Genomic DNA, 22,757 nt, shown 5'->3' with positions numbered 1-22,757 from the left:
GTACAAACAATGACAAATCGTATTTGGAAATGTTGCGGATTTCAAATACATGAATCAGCGAAATGTTTCTTGACAAATCGGACGGACTGAAGGCAAAGGAAAAAGGAAATCGACTGCAAAACGTTCTTCATCCGGTGGTACCGTGAACCTGTTTCTTACTGTACACACACTGAGTAAGGCAGTTTAGACGGTAACGAGGTGCCTAGTTAAAATCTCAGCTGGTATATGACTAACCTGATTGTTACTCTTCGCTGTTTTCTAAGTCCTTCCAGGCAAATACCGAGGTAGCACCTCTTCTGTGTACTGACGCCCGTAAGCCGGAATAGTGGAGTCAGAATAAACGTTCAGTACTAGGCAACGACTCGGTAAACACATTCCGGAGGCAACGAATACGCAAGAAACAATCGAGTAACTTCCGTTGCTATGCAATGACGCTGTAAACATGCATCCTCAACAATAGAAAGGCTGTGTTTTCTGCGTGGTCCGTGCAAAGTGGTTATAAAGAAGAGTTCAGTTGAGAAGAATCAGTCGAGTTTCGAGACCCCAGCCTGCCAGAATATGAGCTTTGGAGCAGATGGATTGAAGTAAGTCGAGTCTTCGGAAGTGGCAGCTGCAGGATAATGGTAAGAAAAGAATTAGGCAGTGAAAAGAAGACTTCATGTGTGATTTGAAGTTACAGTGAGGCGGTTATAAATCCGTTGCCAGGATACGACTAGTGAAGACTGAGAACCCTAATGCGTGTGTAACGGAGAACTGATAGTGTGTAAATCAGCGATAACGCTGTATTGCCTGCAGTCCCGAGTTGTGTGCATAAGGTGTCAATAAATCCAATAATCCAATCCAAAATCCGTCTATGAGTAACGTGCAAGGCTTCAAATCGTGACACTATTAATAAAAGACAGCTTTCGTCCACGTTCCTCCAGCCACTTCAGTAATCGTATAAAGTTATAGGCCTATAGTCTGATATACTGAACGCGTCGTTAAACGGAAAAAGAAAAAACTCCGTGGTCTGTAGTCCGCAAGCGAACTATACCGATCGAGCGAACGCCGCTTGTCGGCGAAGTTAGTCCCAACTTTTTAGCGGATAAAGGGTGTCGTGTGGTCAGCGCAACGAATCCACATGGCCGTTAATCTCGGTTTTCTAGACAGGACGTTAAATGAAACACATACAAATTAAATAAACATTTTACTTACTCTTTCCATGCGAATGTTAAGATAAAACCTTGAAACAGACCACGACTGTTTCCATTCATTTTGTTCAAGTTTTTCATTCACAATCCTCTCTTTTCATGAGATGTAATTTATGCAAGCGAGGAAGTGTCTTAGACTTCGTTTAACTTCTTCAGACAAATTCTTGCTTTCCATCAAGATCTTTGTTAAAATCACAAAACGAAGTTAAGTAAAATTAAAATTGAACTAAATATCTCTCATCAGATACAGTCTGTAGGTTTATTCGGGAATGTTAGGACAACAGGAGCACTGTCTTAGACTAAGCAAAAAACAAAACAAACAAAAACAATTTCCTTGGTTTTAGTCCGCAAGCGAAATAATACCGACCGAGTGACCGCGGCTTGTCGGCGAAGTTGGTTCCAACTTTAGCGGATAGAGGGTGTCGCGTCGTCAGCGCAATGAAACCTCACGGCCGTTAATTGCGGTTTTCTAGAGCGTGTCTTAGATTAAGCACTCTTTAAAAATTATACTACATAATTTCGGAATATTTTTTTTCTTCCATTTTACCATGCCCTTAGACATTACGTACTTCTACATAAACAGTTTTAAATTCCTAGTGATTACTTAAAATTTCTATCTTATGGAACATAACGTTTTACAGTCCTAGCGAGGCCAACCGACTTACAGGAGGAACATATCTCCCCTTCATTTTCAGTGTTGAAGGGTAAGCCAAGCATGAAGCATACTTGCTTCATAATACTTTATTGCTTGGCTTACTTTTCGCACCTGAAGATGGAAACAGTATATTCCACCGAAACGTCGGTTGACTTTCAACAGACTGCACAGCGCCATGTCCCAGAAAACAGACACTTCATACCCACAGCTATGATAACTAAAAAATCCAATATTATAATTATTTGTTGGACACCTTCCTTTTACTTTCTAAGATAAGCTTTGTAGCCCGTTGCATCCATTCAGTCTTCCTGCTTGACTGTATTCTTCCACCTCATTTCTGGTTTTCCCAATTGTCTCCTCCCGTTTGGAATACAGTCTCTCACTTTTCTCACAAGACGGTTACCCTCCTTTCGAGCAATGTGTTCATTCATTCTGTTATTAATCCATTTGTTTAGCCAACTAACTAATGAACCAATCAACCAACCAGTCAACTCCATGCATTTGAGTTCTTTCTTCTTGAGAAACTGCCAGTCGCTCAGATACTCAAGAATTTCCCAACAATTTATTTAACCCGAATTCCGCATCTCCTCAATGCGTGCTACATGTCCTGTCTCATCTCATCCTCCTAGTCTTCATCATTCTAATTAAATATAATGAGGAGTACAAGTTACGAAGCTTCTCATGACGCAGTTTTCCTAACCTCTTATTATCTCATCCCTCAGCGGTCCATATATCCTCCTCAGCTCTCTGTTCTCAGTTACTATCAGTCTACGTCCTTCCCTTAATGCCAGAGACCAAGTCTCACATCCATACAAAACTACAGGAAAATTATAATTTTATATTGTTGTATTTTAGCATCCTGTTGCACTGATCTTCGTCCATGATATGTAAGCAGTGTCCGTCTCTTAGTGCACTCAATTTTCTTGTTACTTCACAACAGGTTTCGGCACTACAGTGCCATCATCAGGTGCTCTATTTACGTCAATCTATTTCATTGCCTAATGGCAGGCAATGCTTACATATCATGGACGATAATTTTATATATTTGAATTTTTACGTTTTTAGACGGCAGAGGAGAACACAAGTCTGAGGCCGAACCAGTCTCCTATCCAATGGGTACTGGGGCCTCTTTCCCGCGGTGTAAAGCGGCAGTGGCGTGAAGCTGACCACTCACCTCCATCTAGCACCGACGTCAAGAAAGGTGGAGGTGTTCCTCCATTCCGCCATATGACTTCACAGCATAATGCTGTAAAGAAGACAAAAGGTTCTGAACTGAAAATCCCGTGTTTTCCACAGGTCCAATTCCTCAAACTTCTTCTATTATAGAACGTGTAACTTCATCCTTTAATGGTTTCTGTATGACCATCCGCAATATTTTCATTTATTGACACGTACTATATTCCTCACAGCACTCACTTCAGTCTGACATTTTGCTGTACGTCTAAAATGCATGCAATAGGCCTACATGCGGGCACGAATGCAGGTTCAGTAAGCTGACAGCTGGACTGAAGACGGAGGCAGGGCATCAGTTGCGTTTGTACCGCTCCAATCATCAGCAGTAATTCTCACTAAGAGATATGTTTATTTGGGACATGCGCAGGTGCTTCATATCAGTCGTCACGTGGGTGTATGTAGCAACAACAGGCGGTGCGCCGTCAAACGTACAGTAGGGGTCCATCTCACACATACAAAACACCACCACTATCATCACCATCGCCACAACATACAACTATATAGACATATAGTGTGAGACAGAGGCTGTATAAATATGTGTTGTGAGCAACAGCGGCGTACAGGCTAAATGCAACACAATAAGCGGCATCGCTCGACACAGAAGTGAATGTAATTTACATGTGTAAATTATTTATTGTTTCCTTATACAAACTGTTATCTAAACTTATAAAGAAATTTAATGGTCGTATTAAACTGCCGGTACTTTACTTGGATGAATTATTCAGTGTGTTATTTTTTTTAAATAAATATACTGAAAGGGTTATGTCTCTCTTTCATTCATCTTTTCAAATATACAGACACGTACATTCATTCTCGTTTTCAAGCTAGCACGGATGTTTTGACGTTGATGTATGTTTTTCACTTATTCATTTTATAAAGCCTCATATTGTGTATGCAGACTTCGATTAACAAGTAGGGAGTCCCATGGCAGCCCAGACGTTGATTGATTCCTCGTGTGTGTGTGTGTGTGTGTGTGTGTGTGCTATACATATAAGCAACGGTATCGCCTATATGCTAGGAGATCATAGAGTAAAAGGATGGGGGTGAGTTCCTCTCTCTCCGAATCTGTCAACCCCACCATATAACCTCCCCCTTTTCAAAAACGATTGATGATAACATTTTTCAGTTCCAAGCAGGCAGAAACCATGAGCTTGCTGTTGCCGCTACTGGGCTGTCAGCTCCCTTCCTCCTACCCTTGAAATATTGGCTAACGCCAGGACAAGAAACGCACGATGGCTCCATTATTTATTGAACCACAGGCGTACGACATACTAGATGCTCCACTGTCATACATTATGGGGTGGCGCCCAATACACACATGCCATGATATTTGTTTTTAAAATGAATGGTAGCATATACACACACACAAGAGTTTCAGCCATAACACTTTTTTTTGACGTGTTTTATATGTGATTTTATTTCGGTGGACGTTTTGAGTGTTTGGTATTGAATTGCCTTTTTTAGAAATCTATATAGAATTCTGAAATAACTCGCCACCCCCACCCCAATACGCTGAGTCGTGGCTACGGGGAATGTGTTTCTGCAGGATGCTCGCCATTTTATGTTGATTTACGAGTATACAGAAGGGGGAAAATCTAAAATGACCACAGCCTACTACTTCGGTTCATTCTGTCACGACCTCGAGGCCAGGTTCGCTCTGTGACGTTTCATTTAGAGTTTCTCAGGTCAGATTTCGGGGCAGTACAAAGCGTATCTCTTTGGCAGACCTCTTTTTTCTCTTTTTAGTTTCTTGGGGTGGGGTGAGACTAAGCCTCCTTGGTTCGTCGGCCACTAACTGGCCTATTGTACCAACCGCAGATGATAGATGAGTATGGAGTATTTGATGGAATTAGATTTAGCAGGGGAAACAGAAGAAAACATGTCCCAGCGCCACTTTGTCCACCACAAATTCCACAAAACTTGAAGTGGGATCGAAACCGGGCCGACGCGGTGGGAAGCGGCGACTAACCGGCTGAGCTGTGGCACGGCCTTAGTAGGCCTCTGTATCATTACTTAAAGCCAGAATCATGAAATTTGCTCCAAATACCAAGCAGACCTACATGAATTCATACGTCTCACCTTGACTAAGGCAAGGAATAAAACAACCAAGAAACCAGAGTGAAAGTAGGTTCCAAGTAGAGATTATTCTTCGACAATGAAGTAGGCGATATGTTCCTCCGAAACGTCGGTACATTTTAACGAATTACATGACATCATAGCCCAGAAGATAGAATTATTCATAATCACCACCTCAATCCTACACAGAAATAGTTTTGTTCCAAACACACAAATTTACACCGCCACCAAAATTGTTGTCGTTGAAGACAGATAATCGGAAAATTGAAGAGCATAAGGATGGGATTAACCCCAGTGGCATTACACTCATACCATTACAAAATACTCAATCAGAATTCAGTTAAGGGCGGAAGAGACGGAGCTGACTAAAGGAGTCCAATGGAACGACGTCTGTTGTTTCGAAACACTAAAAAATAAGGCATATTTTGTGATCAGATATAGCAAAATCACCGAAACGGTTCAAAAGGATTGAATGAAGTACTTCTGGGTTACGTTCTGTACCATTATTTTACGCTATATTTGGTTCTGTGCTCTGCCACTGTAGTTCATGTAATGGATTGGTAATGGTTCTGCCTATTAGAGAGCATTTCCCGGAGATCCCAAGAGAGAGCTGGAGTCAGAGGTCGGCGGAACACGCGTATCACATTTCAGTGCCTACTGCACACAAGGGGGTGATATGGTGGACATAACACCCAACCTGCTTTCGCCTCTCCTAACAATATTTTGCACCCACTAGGCCTGGAAATTCCAAAAATGGGATACATCAATCTCGCTACTCTTAGGCTAACTATGTTTTGGTAAGTAGGATTAGTTTATTACTCTGTGAGATTTGACGTTCTCAATATAGTGACCATGAAAATTGCTGTNTCCACCAGACTATATGGCGTCATACCTCAGAAGACAGTAACCTTCAGCATTACGCTGTCTTTCAGTCTAGGAGAATAATGCATCTATCTGTAACTTCAATATACGAGTATATGCCCAGAGGGAATTTGCTTCATTTGACTGCAATTCTTTGGAGCTCCCATAAAAATACACATATTTATTGTGACGGAATAATCCGTTGCTAGGCAACGGCTCGGTAAACCTCGCCTAAATGCCGGAACAGCAGCAGAAGCGGAAATTAATTTGTTAGGCAACGGCAGGCAAACATCTGCTTCCGCGCAAGGAATATTAACAGACAACAAACAGAATAACAGAGAACAATTAACTGTTCGACATGGTGACTTCTATTCGGGCCGCGTGGCAGTTATAAAAGGGAGTTCATTCGTAAATTCAGAAGATTCAGATAAGTCCGAGATCAGTGACATATTCATGGTCCAGCAAGAATTGGAGCAAGTCGTAAACAGCCACTGATTGTGAGCTGTCATAGTTAATTGCAATTGTAAAGATGAGCCAAAAATTCATGGAATCCAGAACCCATTATTATTGGTCATGCTAACCCCATTACACATGACAATATAATTTAATTTGTACTGGTATGTTTTCTGCTGCTGTGTCTCTCGAAATGCCAAGAAATTTCATGTTTCCCACTTCATTGCTCTTTGCGTTCAGCATGTGAAAGATTTTGTAGAGTACTAGGATAATGCTTCATTCCACATTATGCAGTACAAACACACAACATAAGGGCAATACTGGTTGACTGGTTGATTGGTTGGCTGGTCGGTTGCTCGGTTCGTCGGTCGGTCGGTTTATCAAGCCGCACTCTGACAAGTCCAAGTCACATTGCGACTAACGGTCAGTCAGTCAGTAAGTCTTGGAGTCGAACCCCTTGTGGGGGTCATGACCAGATATTTATTACTGTTTGGTATTTACGGTCTCTCATGAGAGGACGGGTCTGCCTTTTGTATATGCTGCTGGCCCTTGCCAGTGCAGGCTTTCTCGGGTTAGTCCCTTGGGACTCGAGACAATATTTTACTGTCTCAGATTTGAGATTCCCTTTACGTCGTCTCCTACGACTCGCAGGGCCACGGTGGAGGTATTCGACCCCGTCTCCACACGGGGACCGCACTCTGGCAATTACGCCATTTGGGCTTTTGTCCTCAAATGGTTGGCGCATTTGTAACTCCTTCTCTATTTGGACACCATTTGAACGAGTTACGTTGCTCAAGAGTGAACTTAGTGTTTTACGATAATGAAATGTAGGGCCTGCGAAGGACTACACGAGCAGCCGAGATGAAGGAAATAAGTAAAATATACAGAATTTTTGTGGGGAAGCCTCTTGGAAGACCGCTTGAAAGACCAGAAGGAGACTAGAGAATATAATTAACATGGCTATTTGGGTACTGGGTTGTAAGGATGGGAGTACATTTTAATCTGTACATCACATTCATGAATTGTATGCTTCACGTCTATTGAAAACAGTTTAGACTAATCCAACATCATCTGAGTCTACGAAGATTACGACGGACGTTCTGTGGGGTTAATCAGAAGCACGACAGCGCAGTTTGAACCTTTTTTTCTCGGCAGGATATCGCCCTGAAGAACGATATTTTCTTGCCCTATATTTATCCTGTTAAATTCCAACTTACATGTGGAACTGACTTCTGGCAGTTTTTCAAGAGATCCACACGTGAATCAACTTTAAGTGCACTTCCAACTTGTGTCATCAAGATGTCACGCAAATTGGTCCAGTTGGCAAGCAACGTAATGACTTGGGTAGGCAGTATTTATAACATTCGAGCAATAGGATCAATAGTGAAACAGCATGACGGACTCCTGCCTTCTCAACTCCCGTCCGCAAAAGAGCTGCAATATTATGCCAAGGGTTAAACAGCATGGATACTACTGGGAAGGGCCGACACTACATTATAAGGAACCTTTGTACAGCGTGCCGTGCTATTCGCTTATTCGTACACCACGATAACCAAATGACTATATTCAACAAAGTCTTTCTTTAGAAGCTCATAGCCGTTTAGTTGCTTAAGAAATTACGTGCATTTAACACCAGGCATATTCGCCGTTAAACTTGTATTAACTTTCGAATGACAACCGTTCAGTGTAAACAAGTTTAATATAAACAACTGAACATTTATATGCCCATCGCCTCAAAAAGCTTCAGTACAGCACACACACAGCCATTTCACGGATCCAAGAGCACATACAGGTCCGAAACCTCTATATTATTAATTAATATCAGATGAGCGGGTCACGGTTGCCGAGCGGTCTAAGGCATGTACTGTCTTCGCTCGCTCGGAAGCCGGGATCGTGGGTTCGAATCCCACTCAGGGCATGGATGTTTGTGTGCAGGTAGAGGCCTTGCGACGAGCTGATCACCCGCCCAAGGAGTCCTACCGAATGTGTAAGATCTAGAAAAACCGAAGTGAACGGAGAAGTGCATGGAGGTAGGCCTAGGCCCACTGGGGCTGTAGTGCCAAGGAAAAAAAATTATCAGATGAGCCGATCACAATGGCCGCATTGTCTACAGCAGGAAATGTCTTCGCCCGATCCAACACTGTGATCCTGGGTTCGAATTCCACTCAAGGCTTGGATGTGTTTGTGGGTAGGTAGCGCCCATGCGACAGGCTTATCCCCAGTCCAAGGAGTCTAACCGACTGTCTAAGATTAAGAAACGGAAGTGGGACGAAGTATTTTACGGATGCCCTATGCTCCAACTGGGGGCAACAAGAATAAAGATGGGCGGAAGAGGAATGCCAGATGAAACTCGATGATAAAGACTGAAATACTTTTCTTCTGTTATTCTCGCAGACATTCAACAAGCAACAACAGAAAAAAACCTGTCAATCAGAAGATACAACATACAATAAGCAATATTTTTTTCTGATAATATTTTAACATCAACAATTTTAATCTATTTAACAATATAAGACTATATACTAGTTAGTTAGTTATTGGAGAGGGTGAGTTTCCCCATGCACTTAGACCTGTACTGGTCCATTGTGCTTCCCTCTATGATTTCTACCAGTCTCTATATCCTACCGATACTGGTGCTTACCATTAGTCCCGCCCAGTCAGCGAGACCGGCTCTACTAGCTGAGAGGTATCTATAATAATCTACCAGAGGTATTAGAGACTGCTGTTGGGCGGGAAACGTCCGTTAATTTGGCTCAGTGACCTCCTTTGGAGATATGAAGTTCTTTTACGTGCCGTAAAGCTACGACACGGGACCAACGGCTTAAAGTCCCTCCCGGAGGACTTGTTCCCTGAATTTTTCCGTCCTTAAAAATTCGACGACCTCCGTCGGGTATTTGAACCCGCGTACTACGAGTCATGAGGTGGGAACGTTACATCTAGACTACGGAGGCCGCTTAGACTATATACTAAGTTCTACAGGGGTTTAAATACAAGTTTCTTTCAATTTCGAAATTGCCCAAAGGGCCAAAGTGGCCCTGTAGGCCTAAATACTGAATTGTTTATATTTAACTTTTTTCGCTGAACGGATCGTCGTTCCAGAATTCAGTACATGTTATGAAATTCCAAGTTTTAGAAGGGGCCGTCGCTGAACTCCATTATGAGCGAGGAAAATCCAGTCCACACTCTCACAACCTATTTCTTTTTAAGATCCACTTTATTATTTTACCCAACTCTTCCCAGGTCCCCCAAGTAGTGTCTTATCTTCCCATCAGGTTTAAAATTAACGTTCCTTACACATTTCTCGTCTCCCCATTATGTGTTACGTGCCTCGCCTTTAGCAGTCCCCTGACTTTATCATCATCGTAAAGAGTACAATTCATATTATGCACCTTTATATATTCTCATATTACTGCTTCCGCTCTTTGAGGCCAAAATATTTTCCTCAGCAGTCTATTCCCTGACACTGCAACAAATTGCTTAGGATCCGACCTGCTTGATTATTGCTTTACATACTCGTTTATATATTTCGACATTTTAACCGATTTGTACTTACACTCTGCATATATTTGTGTGAGTTGTAAACGTCATCTGATCATGGTCGTTTACAGTCGCAATATGTGTATAATAATAAATAAAACAAATATATCCTTTAAGGTAAATTTATGTGGCACAGGGTTCAATCTTACATTATTGTGTAGAACATTATATGAGAGTGGGATAAACATTGTCTACTGCGTAACTTAATGAAGGTAAGGCTGCGACATAGCTCCAGCGGTTAGTCGCTGGCTTCCCACCGCGGCGGCCCGGGTTTGATCCCGGGTCTGGTCAAGTGGACAAAGTGGCGCTGGGGCGGTTTTCTCCGAGTACTTCGGTTTCCCCTGCCAATCTTTATTCCACCAAATTCTCCATCATCATAATCACCTGGGGCAGGCTACAATAGGCGAATCAGTGGCCGCTGTGCCGAGTGGACCCAGTTGGACTCCACCCTATACTAAACGAATTAAAAAAAAATTAATGATGGTACATTAATTATTCAAGTTGCTTAGAATGGAATAAAAGGAGTTAGAGTAATAGCATAAATAACGATGATGATAATAATAATAATAATAATAATAATAAATACCATCGCATGTATACGAGACATTAAAATTTAAAGATTACTGAAGGCATTACAATTGCAGACTGAGCAATTTCCATACTAATTACCGTATTTACGTATGTATAGGCCGCGTGCGTGTATAGGCCGCAGCACAATTTTCAGACAGAAATTATAGAAAAAATAATTTTCTTGGAATATTATTTCAGGAGTATTACACTCTGTATTACTAATTATGAATATAATTTTTTTTTAAATGAAGTGTGATTTCGAATATTTCGAATACAAGCCGCACCCCAGTTTTTCTCTTGAATTTTTGGCAAAAAATGTGCGGCCTATACATGCGTAAATACGGTAAAAACTTTTTTTTTCTAAACAGCCTCACGAATCATCTCTCGTGTGTAGTCTCGTGCATGATATTGTAAGAAACAGCAATAGGGATTACTTGTTTGAACGGTGACTGAGGAAGCTCCGGAGAATGTTAGAGATATACCAATCATGAATCGTGAGGTTAGAGAACAGCTTGGACAGAATTTCAGAAACTTACACCAAAAGACTCGAGTGCGGTTTAAAATTAAAAATAAGATTTTACTATCAGCGAGTCAGAACCACTTAAGTTCGAGATTTAAAACCATTGTTTCCTGAACAGTTCCTCATCACTACCAGTACAATCTTCTTAAATAATCTGACAGCAACTTTCCATTTCATTCTATAATTATTGGTGGGTATATACATATAACGCGCATTCTTATGCTGCTGCCTATCAGATCAAAGGGAACAAAAGACATCGAGGTTCGATACGTGGCACCTAGAGAAAACTAGACGTATTAAAAGTAAATATAGGATTTTATGTTCTCACAACAGCTTTTATGAAGAGCACTGCCTCCTGAGATATAGCGCCGTGAAGTCCGTTAAAAGCCAACCGACGTTTCGGAGCAATGAATCGCCTACATCTTTAGGCTCGAAAAATAAGCAGTGCAAGAAACCAGCATGAAAGCAGGTGACAAGACTTGCCACCTGCTTTCACACTGATTTTTGAAGATGGAGGTCATGTTACTCCGAAANAAATGGAGGCGATATATTCCTCGGAAACGTCGGTTGACTTTCAACGGACTACAAGTCGCTATATCCCAGAAGACAGAACTCTTCATAACAAGAAGTGTTTCCGTAATCAAGCGACTTTCTCGCATGAAGCAATGTGTACGGGAACTACTAGGGGTTGTATTATTCACACCACGAGTCAACAATCTTGCAACAAATGTGACACAAAATCTCTTGAGTATGAAATATGAATGATGCTCCTTTTCCACACATTTCCCAGTGAAATGTTGCCATCCGCATTCCAGTAAGCCTACACATTAGTGTAGAAGCATACTTCAGTGACGAAATGAACTGTCGTCACGGGAAATATGACGTATTTATTTACGAAAAGCGCTATCGGTATACAGCATTTCTAGAAGAAGCAGAGGTTCCCTTCCATGTAAGTGATGTTACACAGTGCCATTGAACTGTTGAAGATAGCTAACAGTTATACCAATATAAATAATAATCTTGTAAAGACTGAGAGAAATTTACGGGAGAAAGAGTTAGGTCTACAGGTAAAGTCAACACTGTACTTAATTATGCACTGCGCCATGAAGACGTATACAACAGCAGAATGAGAACTTCGTGCATTCTCATCATCGGCTCTAGATGGAGGTGAGCTGTCAGCTTCACGTCCCGGCAACTTCACTCCCGGAGGAAAGAGTCATTGTTATACATTGGATAGTAGGCCAGGAATTTTCCTGGGGATAAATAGTGTCCGGCGCTTAAGGCTGACAACTTCACCGCCATCCGTGAGTTGATTGTCCAGAAAATGTGGGGGCCTCGACGTCTCACAACTCTATGGGCCTCCAAGGCCTGTTACTTGACATCAGCAGGTTGTGTGGTCCAAAGCAGCGATCTGGATGCTGTGGAGAACAGAAATATCTTTGCATTTGAAGGGAATCGAACCAAAGTTCTTTGACTGTCCAGCTCGTATTCTAGTCACTACATTGCCTGAGCTAATATAAAGACAAGAAATTAGCTGAGGATGTGTGCGAGAAATGAAACTAGTCTCTTTTGGAATGATATGTCGTTCACCCTTGGTGGGTCTTTACAATATTCTTTTCAAAGCAGATTTGCTCCACTTATATCCTATGTCCCACCCATCTCAGTCACTTGGATTTAACCACCATAATAACACCAGGCTGAGAGTACAAAGAAGAAAGTCTTTGGAATCAGTCTACTTAACTTCTTTGGAACATCACATACAGCGAATTTTCATCATAGCGCAGACGCGAAGTTATGCGTTATGGATCGGACCGACTTGACGGAAGAAGCGTCTAGCTCTAACGCCTGAGCCATATCCGCATAAAGATATACTGTGTACGTGCGTATACATTTGCAGGCCTCAAACGCTTTCTATTTTTAAAATCTTCCAGACCAATGCGCTACAGTCAAATTGATAGTATGAAAAATGTCTACTTTTTTCGGTTTCATTTCCTAACCATGACAATAAAATCTAGTATCTATATCTAGTGTTTATTTCTGTCTTTCTTCTTCAGTCTTTGAATTTTTTGTCCTCTTCTGTCTCTCTTTCCTTAGTATAGAATATACACAAACATTACAATATTATATTTAAGCATCCTGTTGCTATACGATATATGACATAACTCCATCCTAAGTGCAAACTATATTTGTAGGTCTTTCGTTTTGTTCTTCTTTATACACTACATGTTTCGGCCTCAAACGGCCATCATCAGGTGTATACACTCACGTATCTGTTACACTGCACTTATTTATAACATTTAAAATTTAAAAATATAGGTCTTCCTGATTAGTGTATAAAGAAGAACAAAACGAAAGACCTACAAATATAAAGAAAGCAGTCTTCTGGGATTTGGCACCGTGTATATGTGGTGTTAACCGACGTTTCGGAGGAACGTATCGCCTCCATCTTCAGCAGACTGTCTGCTTTTACCGGTTCTCACGGTCTCTTCGCTTGCAGATTTCTTATATTTTTCCTTCTACCCTGAAGATGGAGGCGATACGTTCCTCCGAAACGTCGGTCAACACCACATATACACGGTGCCAAATCCCAGAAGACTGCTTTCTTCATAGTCACCGCCGTGAAAGCCTCAGATCTTACCTACAAATATAGTTTGCACTTAGGATGGAGTTATATCATATATCATACACAAACATTGTATTAATGACAAGGCAATCATTAGGAGAAACATCCGTGTGTGAAGCGAGAGCATCTCTATATGTACCGCCCGCTTGCAATCTAACATCGCCAACATGACGCCTAGCCTAGACAGTCTTGTTACGACGAAATGAGACAGCGAGCTGTGAACTAACCGAATGAATGACGCGCGCACATACGCGAAATTTTCACGCTCGCCTGCATGTCGCAGAGTGTCACACAATACAGCGCTTGTCATTATTTCTATAAAACGAAATGTCACAGATGGAGGCAAATGTAATACAGACGATTAATGAGAGCGTATGGGGGGATGACATAACTACGGAAAGTTTGAGTGAACTGGATTCTGGATTCCATATCTGTTATTAAATTATATATGATGCCTATTCCGCAACCCCACTGATGACATCCAGTTCGCCGCCTGTCATATATAAGACAGGTCATATTTCTGTCAATTACTAACATGGCAGTCTCAGTCATGTCTGTATTATTCAAGTCTGTCACCTACCAAATGCGTCTCATAATTCAGGAGCCAAGCGATTCAACATCCCTAAATACATGCCTACTCTGACCTCACGGCATTTCTTATCTCCTCTGAAACGATCCCTTGAGAGAAGATTGAACTGGCACCAAAAACTAAAATAAAACACGAAAACAACCAGTTCAATAAATAACTTCGCCTCTACTATTGCTCATTAAGTAGTGTCACATGTATGGAGTGTGATTATAGACGGGTTTTGGATTAATGACTCGACTTATTTACACACTTTGATATAGCGCGGGGCTACACTTTACAGATCACTGTTACACACGTTAGTGTCCACAGTCATGTCTTCACTAGTCGTTGCTTGTCAGCGGCTTCTAACGGCGGACGTTCCTCTTTCTCTGGTATTCCGAACGGCACCCAGACTCAGCTGCCAGCTTCTAAAAGTACAGCTAACAATGACTGAACCGCAGCAATCCTCTTAACTAACTGACGGAATAACAGCAACAAAGTCAATGTCAAATTTATCCTATGACCAACAGTCAGTCTGTCTTGGTGTCAAGCACCCATCTGGAGCCCAAGATCAGATTTTTATTACTGTCAGACAGTTGCGATTTTGTTTTTGTGAGGCGCCTTTTCTGATGAGAGGACGGGTCTGTCATTTACAATTGCTGCGGGTCCTCGCCAGCGCAGTTATTCTAGGATCCGAGTTCCGCGGGGCTCATGACCTTAGTTCACTATCTCAGATTCTAGATTTCCAAACCTGGGGAGCCAGATCACCGTATCCATCCCCAGGAGCAGGGTGTCGCAATTATACCCCAGGCACCGGGTTCCCTTTCGTCGCCTCCTACGACTCGCAGAGCTATGGTGAAGGTATTGGATCCCGCCTCCAAGCGAAGATAAATGCAATAGCTAACTGGTCCTGCTTATAACATTTCGGCACCGACCGGACAGAAAAGACCGTTCCTCTATTGCAGTTCAATTATTGCTTAGCTATGAGATGACGTATTACATTTTGCTTGCGCAGACATCGACGCGAACTGCACTCAACTGAACTCGCTCCACTAATTCTCCTGTTTATAAAATCTAGGTACGGACAGCACAGAAAACACCGTTCCTCTGTTGCATGCTCAGTTATCGGTGCGGACCACGCAGAAAACAGCGCTTTCTGGTCAGTTCATTGGTGTATGCCAGGAATCTGTCACATACCAACGGGCGTTCTTTACAATATCACAATATTAAATTAGTGTCCAACGTTTCGAAGATTGGCTTTGTCTCCATAATCAGGTACTGACTATGGGTAGGGGAACGAGGATGAAAATTCCATTTCAGAAAGGGGAAAGAGACTTTTCTCTCCTTCAGAGCGAGCACACCGACTCTGGGACCTACTCAGCCTCCCGTCTAATGCACACAGGACGCTCTTTCCTAGGGGTATTGCTGACCGTTCACGTTCACCTAGTGCCTAGGTCACGAATGCATGTAGGTTACACCTACTCCCCCACACGTCTTTATACAGTAGCACTTAACTAAACACAGGGAGAACATTTACTCAATGAAAATGTTAGGCTATGTCTGCAGCACGCGTCCTTTCTTGATACTGAGAGTGATATACAACGTATACTATGCTAGTGGCCTGAGTCCGCAAGCGAACTATACCGACGAGCTACCGCCGCTTGTCGGCGAAGTTAGTGCCAACTTTAGGGGATAGAGGGTGTCGTGTGATCAGCACAACGGATCCCCATGGCCCTTAATGTCAGTAAATTAAAGTAAAGAAGACACCAACTGGTTTCTCATACAGATAGCAACAGTTCGAATACAATACCTGGTCCTGAACTACAACTGCAGGAAATAAATACATTGACGTATAAACTATGTTAGAAACTTTGTCGTAAAGGGATCCCCTACAATAATACAAAATTACGCGACCTCCATGCCTGCCTGTCAGTGAAAAGTGCGACTCTGTATACCACTGCAAGCTCGTATCGGGCTGTGAGAAGACAGCGGGGATCTAAATAGCTTTACATTGTCTCTACACCTGAAGAAGGGTATCAAATGTTCCTTCATATTCATCAAGAAATTCGCGATATGTTTCGTCAGTTACAATTACAATTGCCTGAAACAGGTATATTGAATCTTACTGACTTGCTAAAGGGGGCACACGGTAGCGTAGTTGGTTGAGGCACTATGCTACAAAACGGAAGGTCACGGGTTCGAGTCTCGATGAGGTCACTTGATTTTTCAATTTACCGAATCCTTCAAGCCGCACTATGGCCCTGGAGTCCACGTAGCCTCTAACAGAAATGAGTACCAGGAATATTCCTGGGGGATAAAGTGCGGCCGGCGCGTAAGACTGACAACCTCACCGCCATCTGTGAGCCGATTGTCTAGATAAAATGGGAGCCTTGACCTCTCACAACCCTATGGGTTGCTGAAACTGTACGCGGAAACAAAATATTTCTGAAAGAATTTCTTTAGATCTTGACGATCCTCCTTAGAGTATGTCGCGACACCCTAAGGGGACACGAACCACAGTGTGAGAAACAATGACGCGATCTGTCAGTGCTATTAACTCCATCCCGTGGGATTTATGTACTATAAATCCGGAATCATTCTGAATCAAATGATAGCCTTTCATTAATATAGCGAAGGCCTTAAACTGTTTAAGATTTTCGCTCGACAATAGCAAACTTCGTGGCCAATAAATAGACCTGAAGTTCTCACAGCGGTAAATATAAAGACCTTACTCCCCGGAAGTGACGCAATAGGCCGATAAAATAAAGTTTCTGGAGGAAACTACTGTGTTCATCTTCATAGTTGAAGAAAGGTGTTAATGTTTCGGGGAACATGCTGCCTCAGTCTTCCTGGTAGAACGGCGCTGCTACTGCGTCAGTGAAACTGCCACCTTCACCTACTTCCTGCCATGAACATGGGGGCAACAAAGTTCCTTCGAATTCCTACCTTTCTACCAGACTACACGGCCTTACAACCCACTCGCCAGCTCATCCCGAAGTTGAAAAGAATTTCAGAGTAACCTGCTGTCTCAGTCTTCAGAGTAGACAATTAGAATGAACGCTTCGTCATAATGAATATCTTTATAATTTGTAGGGCTCAGTTCCATGAGTGAGTGAGCGACTCTTCACAAAATATCGCGTCTATTTATGTATGTAAAGAAAAAAGAAGCATGGGATGGTGGGACATGTAGCAGCCATAGGATCATTGAGAAATGTATATAAAATTTCAGGACAACATCATGGAACTGACCACTCAAGAGTACTTGGTGTAGCCCAGTGCAATGTAGCAATCTGTTGCATTGTTGACGGACTCTATAGTACATAAACAGTTTTACATAACAATGCAACAGGGTGCTTAAATACAGGATTGTAGACCATGTAATAATATTATAGCTGATCATATAGAAAAATGTATGAAGTTACTGAATGGATTCAAATGGCTCATTATAGGTTATAGTGGGGGGTTGTTATGAAATATGGCAATAAAACTTCGGCTGTACAAAAGTCAGAGAATTTCTTTAACCTCCGAGCGTTTATTAGCCAGAAGAGATTTTATCTTCCATGGATTAGTTATCAATTGACGTAATTTCATCCAGAGAACCTGCTTAGATGCCTTCAGCACAGACCCTCAGGCGTATTATACATGTGGACACATCTCCGTTGTGCAACGCTCACAGCCGCACTAATTACTGCGTTGACATATATATTTATCTTGACAAGTTCTGGCCGGTTGGTGCAGCTTATGTGTCTATCGTGGCCTGTCCAACCTGCCATAAACATTACGATCTGCAATTATCTTTGCTCTGGGAGTCTCAAACATATGCAGTCAGCTAATTATTTCATGTCTGACAATCATCCTCAGCGTTAGTCTCTCACGCATTTGTATTTTACGAAGGTAAAATCTTGAGACAGCTGCCTTTCACATTTCCAGACCACACTAATGGTTACAGACAACACCTCTGAGTTGAACCGCATGTCCCTCAACTGTCATGGTGATTGGCATTGATCTCAAGAGCGGGTAGAGTTGCAATTATCGAAAGCACTAATGTACAACGTCGCATGAAGCACTTGGTCTGTCGTGAATTGCTATTACGCGAGCTGAAATGCTTTGCTAAACCATGAAGCCGTATCTTTTGCTCACATAGAAATAGAACATAATGCCACAACAGCTGCACCGAGTCATAATGGAAGCTAACATTTTAACCAGCTGTGACAGTTATTTTCGAAAGTGTCAGAAGTTATTTCTGCCATGTCGCCTTCCCTTAGCAGACCACCGGATCTGGCTAAGTAACACGCTGGCTTGGTGAAATAAAAGCTGCTTTTAGTAGTTCAACACTTCAAATCGTATTCGGAAAATGCTTAGATCAATCGAATCTCTGAAAGTCGGAAGTACATACTTTCATACCAGCTTTCTGGTTGGTTATCTGATCCGAAATGCTTCATGGCCAGTAAGTCCATCTGACATAACTCAAATCCGATCAAATATTTTAATAAAGTACAGATTTTGTCCCTGTGCTTGCACTAGACGGAAGTGAGTGGTCAGCTTCACGTCCTGGCCGTTTTACATTATGGAAAGTGCTCTTGGTACCCACTGGATATGAGGCTGGGTGGATCCCAGAGTTGGTCTTGACGCTATGAAGTGGAGAATACTCTCATGCCCCTGTTGGGAATAGAATCGCGGTTGCCCAATCCGTAGCCCGTCGCTATACCGACTAAGATATCCCGGTTCCATCAGATATATTAATGACGTTTAGTAAATGTATCTATGCGGTGACGTAACTAACTTTAAGGTCCAGAATCCTTCTTGAGAAGCTCAGAATTCCTCAGCTAACAAATAAATTTCCAGCGTCTTACTGAAACCAAAATTTCACTACCGTGCCTACAGAAGCCAGCCACTTGTGTATCTGACGCCCGCAGAATCCAAGCCATTCCATTCGACCTTTCATATCTAAGATAAATTTTAATAATATTCTTCGGTGTAAGTCTTGATTTTTCAAATGGTATCTTCCTTGCAGTGTTGCCAATAAATGCTGCAGGTAATACGACCACCTTCTTCAATAAAATTCACGTTGTGTTATCCCCTCGTCTTACGAAAGGCCAAATTCAATTTCCTGCATCCAACAGACATGAATACTTCCCGTAACAGTTGTTTTCAGATAATTGTAGGATAATTTGTGTCCTTCCATCAGGAGATCATCTGTCACAGCTGTATAAATAAAAAGGAACAAATACACCAATCAGATCCTCTCTGTGATACAAACAATATTTATTAACCTAACAGCAGGAAAGCTCTATGCAAATTCATATTGCACCTCTTAATACGAGCCAGAATCCACAGTAACTTTTCAGGTCTAGAGCAGTCCGTCAATTTTGAGAAATATTAGGGACCGTACACATGTAGGCAAACTTCTCTTAATGGCATAAACCATTATCCTAACAAACAAGGTGGGGGGATTTTCCCCTCCTCAGAATCTTCACACATGCCTGAACCACAAATCCACGAGTCCTGTCGGCTGATATAGCACTTCCAAACATATGACATTCCTAATACAGTTTCAGAACACAGACAATAGCGTTCGTACGTGGCACTGACGTCCCCCCCCCGCCGCCAGCATTTCCAACAGGTTGATGACGTCAGCCAGTCAGTCAGATGTTACTGGCTCTCACTGAGTTGTGTGTCCTGGTGGAATGATTGACAGCCGTGGTATTTCAGTGCTCGACACTTCCATCTGTCTCCCTCCAATCTGTCTATGGCTCAACAGAACTTGTGGACCTTGGCCACTTTTTCAGTTTCTTAATCTATACACAGTCCGTAGGACTTCTTGGACGGGGGATCAACCCATCGGAAGGCCGCTGCCTAACACAAACCTAGAATAAAAACAAACAGATATCCACGCCTCGAGTGGGATTCGAACCCACGATCCCAGTGTTCAAGGGACGAATATTCTCGATGCCTTAGATTGGGCGGCCACTGTGAACGGCCTAGCTGTCTTCCTTCAGCAAGATGGCATAGTCCAACCTCGAATCTTTCGAAAGTATGGCTACATAATGCTTCTTGTGGAACAAGAAAGTCACAAGTCTGTAATGCAGAGATTAACTTCCATCACGTCTAGCTAAAGTAACTTCTTGAAAAGCCGCCAATTGTGAAGCTACTCAAGAACTTCCCAGCATTTTATGGTATCTGGAGGTTCATTACCGTGTTCACAAGAGCCCTCCACTGGTCTATCCTGAGCTAGATTGATCCAGTCCATACCACCCCATCCTATCTCTGTAAGATCTATTTTAATATTGTCCACCCATTCCCATCATATCAAAATAAATTCCGTGATTTTAGTCCGCAAGCGAACTACACCGACCGAGCGACCGCCTCTTGTCGGCGGCCACTAATTTCGGTTCTCTAGACCGGAGCCGCTGTTTCCTTGAAATAGCCCCTCAATTATCCTCACGAGGCTGAGTGGACACCGTTCCAGACTTATACTTCTCAGAAAATCTGGTAGTACCGGGAATCGAACCTTGACCTCTGGATCTGTAGGAAGAAACTCTCACCACTAGACCGCCTCAATAAACAAAAATAAAATCAGAGACATTTTCTGAAAAATTCATGTATTAGGATATATCGTTCGTTGTCTTCAGATTAAATTTTGAGCTCCCAGTAACGAAAGGAAGAACAATGTATATGTCAGTATGTACAATGTGACTTGCTAGAATCCAATCCATTTTGGGTTGGTGATCCGTCATGGATGCATTGCTAGCCGCTCTTCTGAAAAAAAGAACAAACTGAGGGTGGAGAAAGCTCTCCTTCATCCACAGCATTGTCGTATCGACGGCTATCAAAACAACTTGTGAGAAGGGCCGACAGACCTGCCCTCTACACAAACAATGTTCACAGCATCAGTGTCACATGCCAAGGCGTCAGTTCCATCTTCAGACTCTGCACAAACACCGCCGCCCACCTCCAGCAAACATGGGGCACCATACAACCTAATACTGGTCACTTCTGACACATCTCCACTTCTTAATTAATACTCGTATGAATAGAATGTGAGGGGTACTTGGTTCAGATACTGCTAGAAGCCGGAATGCCGCGGGTTCGATTCCCGATTAAGTCACTTGATTTTTTCAAATTACCTTATCCTTCCAGCCGCACTATGGCCCTGGGGTCGACTCAGCTTCTAACAGAAATGAGTACCAGGAATCTTACTTGGGAAAAAGGGCGGCCGGCGCGTAAGGCTGATAATCTTACCGCCATCTGTGAGCCGAATGTCTAGAAAATGTGGGAGCCTCGACGTCTCATAACCCTATGGGCCTCCATGGCCTGTCACGGAGATAGCTTTAACTTTTTTATCTTCGTGTGTTCTACGTGATTGGGTAATGAACCCACGGGTTCTATAGAAGTGGGATATTTCTTGGCTAGCTGTGCGTCTACTGGCTTCTCATTAAGTTTTATTTAATTAGCTATGTTTTCCTTCTTGAATTGCACCGATTGACTCTAAAGGGGCAGGTAATGAATGCAAATATTTTATGAAAGATACATGAAATATTTTCAATTGGAACTCTTAGTGAAGGAAGCCAGTAGGTAGATCAATACATAAATACGACATCAATATGTAATAAAATAAGTTATGGGAAAACGGGCGAAGAGCATTTTCCTTTATATGCTTTAATTTACTGTATATGTTGCGGTCAGCATAAACACGCGATAGTTATACTTAACAGTGATCAAGTTCTTCATGCAGTTACTGCTGGTACAGATTCCACCAAATTTTGCACTTAATTAGCCTGATACAAACTTCATGTCTCGCTCCGTCGGCCTGTTCATAATCATTAATAGGATGTTATGACACGACCTTTTTGGTACAGAATATATAGGCATGTTGGGAATCTGTCTCCACACAAAATTTTACATGCACATTTTCAATACCTTTGCCATATGCGGAATATAGATGACACATGGCCGCTATATCGAGATTTTACCTACTTAGAAATCTTCATATTATTCGGAGCTATAATAGCCTACATGTCCGGATCCTGTCCTACTGCGTCATCAATGGCGCTCCTACCTCCGTGGTTCGTACTGCCTAGTCGTTATATCCATGCCTGGAACTTGAAAACCATAAAAGTGAAATGTCACTTAGTGGCATGTCCATACCAAATTTCATAAAAACTCATCAACTAGTTTAACAGTTATTAGGGGGGACAAACACTTGGAAGCAAGGACATTATGACACACAAAACCTGTTTTTCCTTATAGAATAAGAAAAGTGGAAGGGAACTGCACTTTTTAATGCAAGATGTGCTGATATGAATTGGATTGACCAGTTTCAGAAGGGGATCTAGAGTATGATACATTCTGTGCATGGACACGATACCAGCAAATCTTTCTAAGGGGCCCATACACGTACGAGTCTGGCTCACGAGTCCGACTCGGCTCGGGTTCCAATGAGCCAAACTCGTTCGTGTGTGGGTCGCAAA

The 22,757-nt window shown here is 42.3% G+C and overlaps 1 protein-coding gene across 2 annotated transcripts in view; it reads right to left on the bottom strand.

Annotated features, from left to right (window-relative positions):
- The window catches only part of LOC111865140 (zinc finger protein Elbow), a 1,021,422-nt gene that overhangs the window by 860,565 nt on the left and 138,100 nt on the right, over positions 1-22,757 (bottom strand). The window contains exon 1 of one of the 2 annotated variants that reach the window (XM_033751700.1): positions 3,020-3,640. The exons of the other annotated variant lie outside the window; for it this stretch is intronic. The gene's annotated coding sequence lies outside the window, so the exon portion shown is untranslated. Of the gene's footprint in view, positions 1-3,019; positions 3,641-22,757 lie in introns of those variants that run through there. 2 annotated transcript variants of the gene reach the window in all.

This window comes from Cryptotermes secundus, unplaced genomic scaffold (genome assembly GCF_002891405.2).
Source record: "Cryptotermes secundus unplaced genomic scaffold, Csec_1.0 scaffold92, whole genome shotgun sequence".
NCBI classification, from domain to species: domain Eukaryota; kingdom Metazoa; phylum Arthropoda; class Insecta; order Blattodea; family Kalotermitidae; genus Cryptotermes; species Cryptotermes secundus.
Note: the sequence above shows the minus strand (reverse complement) of the source record. Positions and strands in the feature narration are given on the sequence as shown.